Below are 8,869 nucleotides of genomic sequence, written 5' to 3'. Positions count from 1 at the left end.
TAATCTACTGGCCAATGATGCATATATATTTGATATTGTGTCCTTAGTATCCTAGCTCAACATGGTATGGGATAATAAGGTTGGGGTCAATCCACTGGTGTGCAAACTCCCTTCTGTAGGAATTGGATATTCCAAAATCTACCTAGGGTCCTCAGAAGCATATGATAGGGAGCTGAATTCAGTTTCTCTAATTTCCAGCCCTATCCATAGTTCATTTATTCATATAAGAAATATTCATTGAACACTTAGTATATGTAAAGTTCTCTGATAAATATTGGAATGTCATCAATACATCATTGCGGACATGAGCTATGCCCTTGCTGAGGTTATAATCTAGATTCGTAATAATTTATACATAATCACACAAAACTATAAAAATACAACATTTTATGACACATTTAAGGAAGATTTTCTTTCTTTCAAAATCCTTCTCCCCTTTCCTATCCTTCCTTCCCTGTCAAATATTGGGATTGAAACAGTATTTAGTAGGTAAATCTAGAAAAACTATCAAAAGTATTTCTCTGGGGGAAAAAAAGTGTTCCTTCCCCTGACCACTTCATATATCAATAGTATATTACACTGTGTTTAGGAGAACAAAAAAAAATAAAGGAAGTGAGGGATGGAAAGAGGGAGGAAGCGAGGGAAGGAGAGGAGAGAGGAAGGAAGGAAGGAAGGAAGGAAGGAAGGAAGGAAGGAAGGAAGGAAGGAAGGGAGGGAGGAAAGAGAGATAGATAAGCCCCTGTTTCAATTCCTGTAATCAATTTCCAAATTTTTGGAATACAGGCCATCTGAATTTGAGGATTTCCTGCAAAGCTGTTTTGCAAAGCATAATAGCAGTGACCAAATTTTCAGGAAATTTGATTTATTTGAAACATTAATTTTGTCGTAAAAGCTAGACATCTGCACCTTTACTTTTCATGAGGCAGATAGAACAATGTAGATTTCACAGGACAAAACAGATTTGCTACTCTTGTTCTTTTCTTGAACTGATTATCCCTATTAAAATAGATTCTCCTTAAGTTTCAGTCAGCCTTCCAGTCAGTGATGGTTTTCTTGAGCAGTATTGTCAGGAAGCTCTGACTTTGATTTAGATTTTGAGCTTTAGTGTCAGGTTGAGTAAAGAGTTGATTAAATTATTTCATTTCATTTCTAAGGTACCATTTTTAAATGTCAAATCATTGTTAGATGCTAGACCTTTCATTGTATTTTAAAAGTGTATTTCAGCCTACTTTTAAAGAAAAAAATACTCCCTAAAATATTGGATCAATAGAGCCTAACTGATGGACATTTATGCAGTTGCATCCAGTTGTCTAAAAATGAGGCCCACATTACAGCTCTAGCTTGAAATCTTCCAACCTTCCTATGTAGTGACTAGTATATTTTTCTTTTCAGTAAGTGGCATGAAGAGAGCTCTAGTGATTCTGATTTCCAGGGGTAACTTCCTCAGAATGCATTCATATGGTGAACAATGCATTTAGTCTTAGAGACATAGACATTTTGTAAAAGTTGAAAGTTACTCAACCTCATTTAGTGCATTTCTTCCTATAGAACGCCTTACCTGAATTTAAATGCAACTTAATGTAAATTTCATGTTATGTTAATGCATTCCTAGTTAGGTGAGAATTTGGTTATATGATTTATCCTTCTTTTTCCTCAACTGTCTTTCAAATGATAGATCACGAAAACTGGAAGTCTCAGTAAGGGAGGAAGCAAGATGCTTGATTAAACACTCATGTAGGAATTACATAGAAGCACCAACAGGAAAAAGCAGATATTGAACCCTGGGTAACAATAGTATATAATATTAAACCATGTTTCAGTGCTTAATATTAATATTATATGAACTTCACTTAATATTAATCTTATATGAACATAGTCTAGAGCTAAGATTTTATGGCTAACATCTTGGGCTTCAGGGCTAATTGGACTGTTCTCTCACATTAGTTACATGCCCTTGTGAACATTCTATAAGCCAAAATTTCCTCATTTATGAAATGTAGGTAATATTGCAAGAATTAAAATGGGACTAAATCAGGGATGCCTGGGTGGCTCAGTGGTTGAGTGTTTGCCTTTGGCTCAAGGCGTGATCCTGGTCATGGGATTGAGTCCTGCATCTGCTTTTCCCTCTGCCTGTGTCTCTCTGTCTCTCTGTCTGTGTCTCTCATGAATAAATAAATAAAATATTTTTTAATTGGCACTAAATCACATAATTTAGAGTGCCTCATAGTGCCTGAAAATCAACAAATAATAGTTCTTTTCCACATTTTCCTAGATGGTTCGGAACTTCTCACTCACTTGAACACAAATGTGGAAGACCTGGAGAAGGATTATCAGCAGTACTAATTATCACTGCTTCTCTTCAAAGTTCTGCGGGTTGTGAGAACAGCTCCCCTCCCCGCCAATTTTCTTCGCTTATGCTTTACCCAAAAGACTCCAGAAATCTAATAGGTCTCTTATTCCTGGAGCCACCTGCATGTTCCCAATGCCAGTGCTACCCAGTGCCCTCCAGGAATGATGTATTGCTTTAAGTTGTATTTTAGCAAGTTCTCATTTTTTTCTGACTGCCCTGCTTCCTTTGGCTTCAGCTTGCTATCCAGATCTTATTAGGCATTCTTCTATCATCAATTTTCTTCATAAATCTAGCTCAGTGGACCTATTTTATATCAAGTAATGTTTAAACACTAGTGGACTGATTGTGTTATAGGATTCATTAATCTTGCCAGGTTGATATTAATAAATGCCTCTAGGGTATTAGTTTTTGTTTGATAGGGTGTTTTTTTGTTTTTTGTTTTTTCCTTTTTCTTGAAAGAGTTAGCATCACTCTGGATTTGGATATCTACAGAGTCTGTAGCTTGAATATCCAGTGGTAGTGAAGGAAAAAATTGGACCCTAAATATTTGGTTCACTGGATTCCATGTTGGAAGTGCTTAAAAACTCTGAATGGCATTCCTGATAGGTCAAATACTAAATTAGCAATGAGAATTGGTTGCACTATTTTTCTAAATTGTTAATTTGGCACAGAGAAGAAATCATTGCCCCTGCATGTGTTTTCAACATCCATGTTATTTGCTTGTTTTCCAACAGTGCCCATTCAAATGTCCTGCTGAGATTGCAAAATTTGTTCACCATATTTACTCCTTTACTATTAAAAAAATGTCAAATTGGGGGGAGAGTATTATTATTTGTTCTTTTTGACAATTATGCTGTGGATCACGATAGCCTCCATATATGTAATTATATTGTTTAAGGCAAAATAAACTGGTTTACAATTATATATATGAATAACACCGTCAGTGTTTTAAATTGTGGAAATATTCATGAACCAAGATATAGCAATCTAATTTCTGAAATTTTTATTTCAGAAAAACACTAAAAAATTAATAAATACTCTACTCAAAAATATATTGCAGCATTATTTTTCTACCGGTGAAAAGTTGAAGCCAACCAAGATGATGCATGTATATAAACAAAAACTGGAGAAAATCACACACACACAAAAAATCTTAAAACGTTGATTTTCCTGCATGATTAGATTATGGTTGCTTTTTCTGTGCTCTATTATTTGTGATATTATCCAAATTCTTTTTTAAGCTTGTATAGCTATATCTACATGAGAGAGATGGGGGGAGAGAGAGTAAAGTATGTGCATGTTTGTATCCTCTACATCATTTTTTCTGGAAACCATACTCATTTCCCAAATAAATTCAAGAGTGCCATTATTTATACATCTGGTAACTAAAATTCAGTTCTAAAAATAAGACCTGATATTTAAATGTTTATCTTTGTGAAGTTTTATTTTAAAATACCAGGCATCTCTGAAAATAGTGAAGGTTAGAACTGACCAAAATGATTAAGGAAGTTTAAATTTATTCCCATGATAGAATTCAGCAAATATATCCTCAAAGTAATAGAATACACTTGACTTTCCTCAAGACTGATTGCATCTTCATCATGTAGTTCTGCAATATAAACATAGAAACCATAATGATATAAAACGTCCAAGCATTCCACAACAAAGTCAGTATTATGTGACATTTTTATAAAATCTTAAGTTGTCATCACATTATGAATACATACAAATGTTGAATAGAACAGTAAAACTTGCTAATAAAATGAAGTTGTGTCCTTTTACCAGCAGAACATTACCATCAATGATAGTAAGCTAATAGTAGTAATTTACATAAAAATAATAAATTTTATTTTCATTGACTATTCTTTCAAAGTAAGCCTTACTAAGATCCTATGCAATTATAATTCATGGCACATTAGACCATATGCTTTTTTGAAGCAATTGCCAAATTGAGAAATTGAGCACAAGGTTTCATATTTTTACTTCTTAGTGGAATAATTTTTATCGTTCTTTAAATTTAGTTGGGTATAAACAAATCCAACTCCGTATTTCTATTGAGATTCTTATAAAATAAATATCATTAGAGTAAAATTAAAAGAAAAATACACCTTCCTGTGCTTACTGGGCGTTTGCTGTTTATGGACTTTAAGGAGACAGGATCTGCAACAGTAATTATTTTAATACTGCAAGCTTCTTCATAAAATATATTTTTGTAATGTAATATCACTGAATGAGTTTCAGTATCTATTTTTCCTTTTGTGCTAGTGCAAAGTAAAAAATGCACAGAAACCAGATTCTACACAATGTGCAAAATCCCCCCTTAAACTCAGAGCGTATATATTGAGGTGAAATCATGTCTGGATTAGTATTAAGAATGGATGGCAGAAGTCCATAAATTGGCAACAATCATGTTTCCTTTGAAAGATTTTGAGGCACGATTTGACAATTAGAGCAAAATTCAAAGGAAAATTGCACTCAGTTGAGCCCACCTATGAAGTCTTTTACAAACTCTGAGAGCCAAAAATTTTGAAAATTGTTCTAGAATGTTCTATTTTTCTTATTAATTTAATGGAGAAATCAATACATGACCTAAATTATTAAGAACTTGGATATTTGCTGATTGCTTTATATACATTATCTCAATTAGCCTTCTCAACAATCACGTGGATGGTGACTAAAATCCCAGTTGACACATAAGGAAACTGAAGCTTTGAGGCAATATATAACATGCTCAAGACCCCTCTGTTAATAAATGATAGCACCAGAACAGGATTCCAGTTATACCTGACTCCAGAACCAATGCTTAGTATGCTTTTTGTGCTATGCAACTGAAGAATATATGCATGTAGGAGTATGGACACACAAAATAGGCTAATAATAGAAAAATTTAAAAATTATATATCAATATTTTAAAAACATGTCATTGTGACCTATGAATAATAAATGGTTTCTCATGAAGGCATGGCATGCGTGATGCAAATTAAACAGACCATGCTGTTGAAGGAGTACAAGCCACGAGATGGAGGACTGGCTAGGTGGCATGTGGCAAATTACCATGCAGCTATTGGGAACATCTTTGTGTTGTAAAAATTTCAAATTTACTGAAAGCAGTTAATAGCATGGTAGTTAATATCCTACTGAGCAAAAAAAAAAAAAAAAAAATACTGAAGATTCCAGATTGAGGGGACAGTTTGCAGAGGAAAAGCATCATCAAATGATTCCAATGGATATATTCAGCACTTTGGCATCTGTATTTTCTCATAATAAGTCACTTTAATCAGCTATATGCTGGTTAAAAAGATTTTCCATACATCAAAAATGACTGTTTATTTTTCAGTCATTATAAAATTTTTTGGTCATTTTTAAGGAAATGAGAGCAAATTGCAAACCTATTTTCTGCAAAAGAATCAACAAGTAAAATGCATTTATTAAATGTAAATAACATATAAGTTAAAAAAACAAGGTTCTATTTCCTATTTTGATTGAATTAATATGTTCCCTGAAGTGTTCAATTATTTTATAAAACATTTAAGGTGTTTTAAAATATTTTATGCATTGTACATTATACACATTTGCATTTATAAATCTGTATATTTCATTTAATTTAAAATTATTTTTTATCATACCTTAAGTTCTGGTATGCTAACGTTCCTCTCCTTTTTTGGTATTATGATATCCAAACATAAGTATTATGAATCCAGAACAAGTCAGTGCCTACCTGTTTCAGAGAAATGAACTTCTCTTGTACCTCGTTCTGCCATCAGTTGGTATCAATGTATGTATTTAAGGGTCAGTTTTCAGGCAGTTTTGCCCACCTGGAACAAAATATGCAGCAAAGGGTGGTACATAAGAAAGTCTGGGATCTTGATGGGCCAATGTTTGATTCATTTACCTTCCCTACTGATCAGCTTTACAGTAAGAGAACCACTTACCCTGTAAGACTCGGTAAGACCATTCGCAGAAGGCTGTCTCCTGATGGCAGTTGCAGTCAACTGAATGTTGGAGAGAATAGGCAAGAGATGAAAATAAGTCTTGTTTTGGGGCACTTGGGTGGCTCAGTCGGTTAAGCGTCTGCCTCCAGCTCAGGTCATGATCCTAGGGTTCTGGGATTGAGCCCCTGGGCTCCCTGAGTCCTTTGAGCCCCTAAGCCCCGAGTCAGGCTCTCTGTTCAGTGGGGAGTCTGCTGCTTCTCCCTCTGCCCTTCCCTGCTTGTGCACTCGCACGCACTCTCTCTCTCACTCTCTCTTAAAAAAAGTAAATAAAATCTAAAAATAAAAAATAAAAAATAAAAGAAGTGTTTTAGGGTGAGGATTTCTGGTAGCATATTTTTCTTTTCATAATATTTTCTTTAATATTATTATTACATGTTGTGTGTGTGTGTAATTGAGATTCAATACACACCCACCCCCTACTCCTGCCATCACATTGCTAGATCCCATATGAGCTCCCAGCATCTATTTTATTCTGAATGTGTTGTTAACTCTGATACACAGGATCTCTGCAAGCAAGATTCCCTTATGCTGACAAGCAATTATGCTGCATCGCTCATATACGAAGAGTACCAGCAAGACTCGACTGACCGTGAATATCTCTTCTGGCTGTTTCAAATTTCTAAGACCAATTCAAATTCAAATTTCCTGGGAAAATTGCACATCAATTGACATATATTTATTATAAACTCTTAGCAAGACCTAAATAAATCTTGTAGCTCATTAACAGTATCACAGGCTATAAAACTAGGTAGCCAACATAAGCTAGTAGGGCAAAGCCATGAGGTAATGGGGCATAGGACATTAAGTTTTCTAGGAGTCTACGAATCAGGAATATGAGCCCTACTTGAATAAGACAGGCCAAATGGTCCACCCTGAAGTGGAGTCCTAGGTCATGATGATGATAACTGTTGGACATTGCTGAGGGAAACAAAGAAAAATATGTTTATGACACTATGTTAGCAACAATAATAACTGCTTCAAAGGAGTTTGACTTTAAGCTAAATATACTTCGGCTAGATACATTATTTTGTAAACATTACTTTTAATTTCCACAACTCTCTGAAGTGTGGATACTTATCTTCATTTTAAAATGAGGACACTAACATGCAGACTTTAAGTAACGCATCCAAAGCTACACAGCTAATAAATGGTTTTGCCAGGATTTCTCAGAGTCCCATCTACTCCATCGTACTTATTATTCATTTGCTCATTACCACACATTGAAATTTTCATGTGACTTTCTCTAGGTATTTTTTTTTTTATCCCTTTAGGCAACATTTAGGCAAGACTCTATATCTACTGGGCCTGGTGCTTCCAATCCTGGAAGAATCAATTAAGCTCTAAAATAACAATTGCTATGTTAGAGTATTTCATCACTGACCACTTGCCCCTGCCTCATTTATTTTTGTGTTATATTTAAGAAACTTCAACTAACAAACATGATCTAGAACTGTATTTAAGTGTGCCAAGTATACATAAAAATTAGTACCTCAAAATGATGCACACACAGTAGAAACACAGTTTAGTTCCAATGATGCACTGCTTTCATGTTATAATTCATTCCATAATATCTCACTGTGAATATCTTCATTTATTTATATACAGTTACATGTTTTATCCTTCTGACTTAGTTTTGCGTTCTTCCTATTAAAAACAAAGTGATACTTGTATTCATTGTGTGTGTGTTTGACATCCTTTAGTTTTCTTTCATAGAGAATAAAGAGATTTTACATCATAAAATGAAAATATCCAAAGGATTTCATCATCCACATGAGAGCTAGACTTAATAAATCCAAATTATGAAACTCTATGCCTTACACATGTGCATTTATTCTTTTATTGCCAAGTTGAGATAATTCATTTTCTAATTCCATGCTTTCCAAGTTCCAGTTTTCATATCCATGTATTTCTTATGATATTCTTTTTCCTTTCTCTTATCTCATACTAATGGCCTTATTGGGAAAATCTCAACACATATGTCCCTGTCTTGTTTTTCATTTTATCATGTCCCTTTTTTCGAAATCCCATATAATCTAAAATACTGTATTACTTTCCCACTTAGCTTTCCAGAAGATGATGAGCCTGAAGGCCCAAGTAGTCCTAGGTAAGATCATGGAAAAAAATATTTGCATGTAGAAATTTATGTGATTTACAAATCAGTACAAGATATGAATTCAATAGTCAGAATTATCTTACTAATGCAGATATCTGGGGAATACAGGTCCTGTAGTTACTGTCTAGCTACTTCCCAATGGATTTTATGTAGAATAAGAATTCTCCATTGCCCTGTCAAATCATATCATCTACACAGATTTTTTTGGCAGTGAAGGATATGTGAGCATGGCAGTATTAATAACTGGGAGAAAAACATTCTTGGTTCTCATTCAAGATCATAATGGTGTGCTGTTTAGCATACTATCTTCTGTCTCTGTCTGAACAACACCATAAAGCAGAGCATGGTTACATTTTGAGAAAAATGTCATGAAAATTTTAAAAACCCAGATTTTTGTAGTTTTTAAAACTGATT

At 34.2% G+C, this 8,869-nt stretch overlaps 1 long non-coding RNA gene across 1 annotated transcript; it reads right to left on the bottom strand.

Moving 5' to 3' along the window:
• Positions 1-3,786: 3,786 nt before the first annotated feature.
• Positions 3,787-6,545, bottom strand: LOC140619960 (uncharacterized). Its single transcript, XR_012019717.1, has 3 exons — positions 6,283-6,545; positions 6,069-6,165; positions 3,787-3,959 (listed from the first exon to the last, which is right to left on the bottom strand). It is a non-coding gene; the product is annotated as an uncharacterized lncRNA (long non-coding RNA).
• Between the last annotated feature and the right edge of the window lie 2,324 nt (positions 6,546-8,869).

The sequence above is a fragment of the Canis lupus genome, chromosome 28, assembly GCF_048164855.1.
Source record: "Canis lupus baileyi chromosome 28, mCanLup2.hap1, whole genome shotgun sequence".
NCBI lineage: Eukaryota > Metazoa > Chordata > Mammalia > Carnivora > Canidae > Canis > Canis lupus.
Note: the sequence above shows the minus strand (reverse complement) of the source record. Positions and strands in the feature narration are given on the sequence as shown.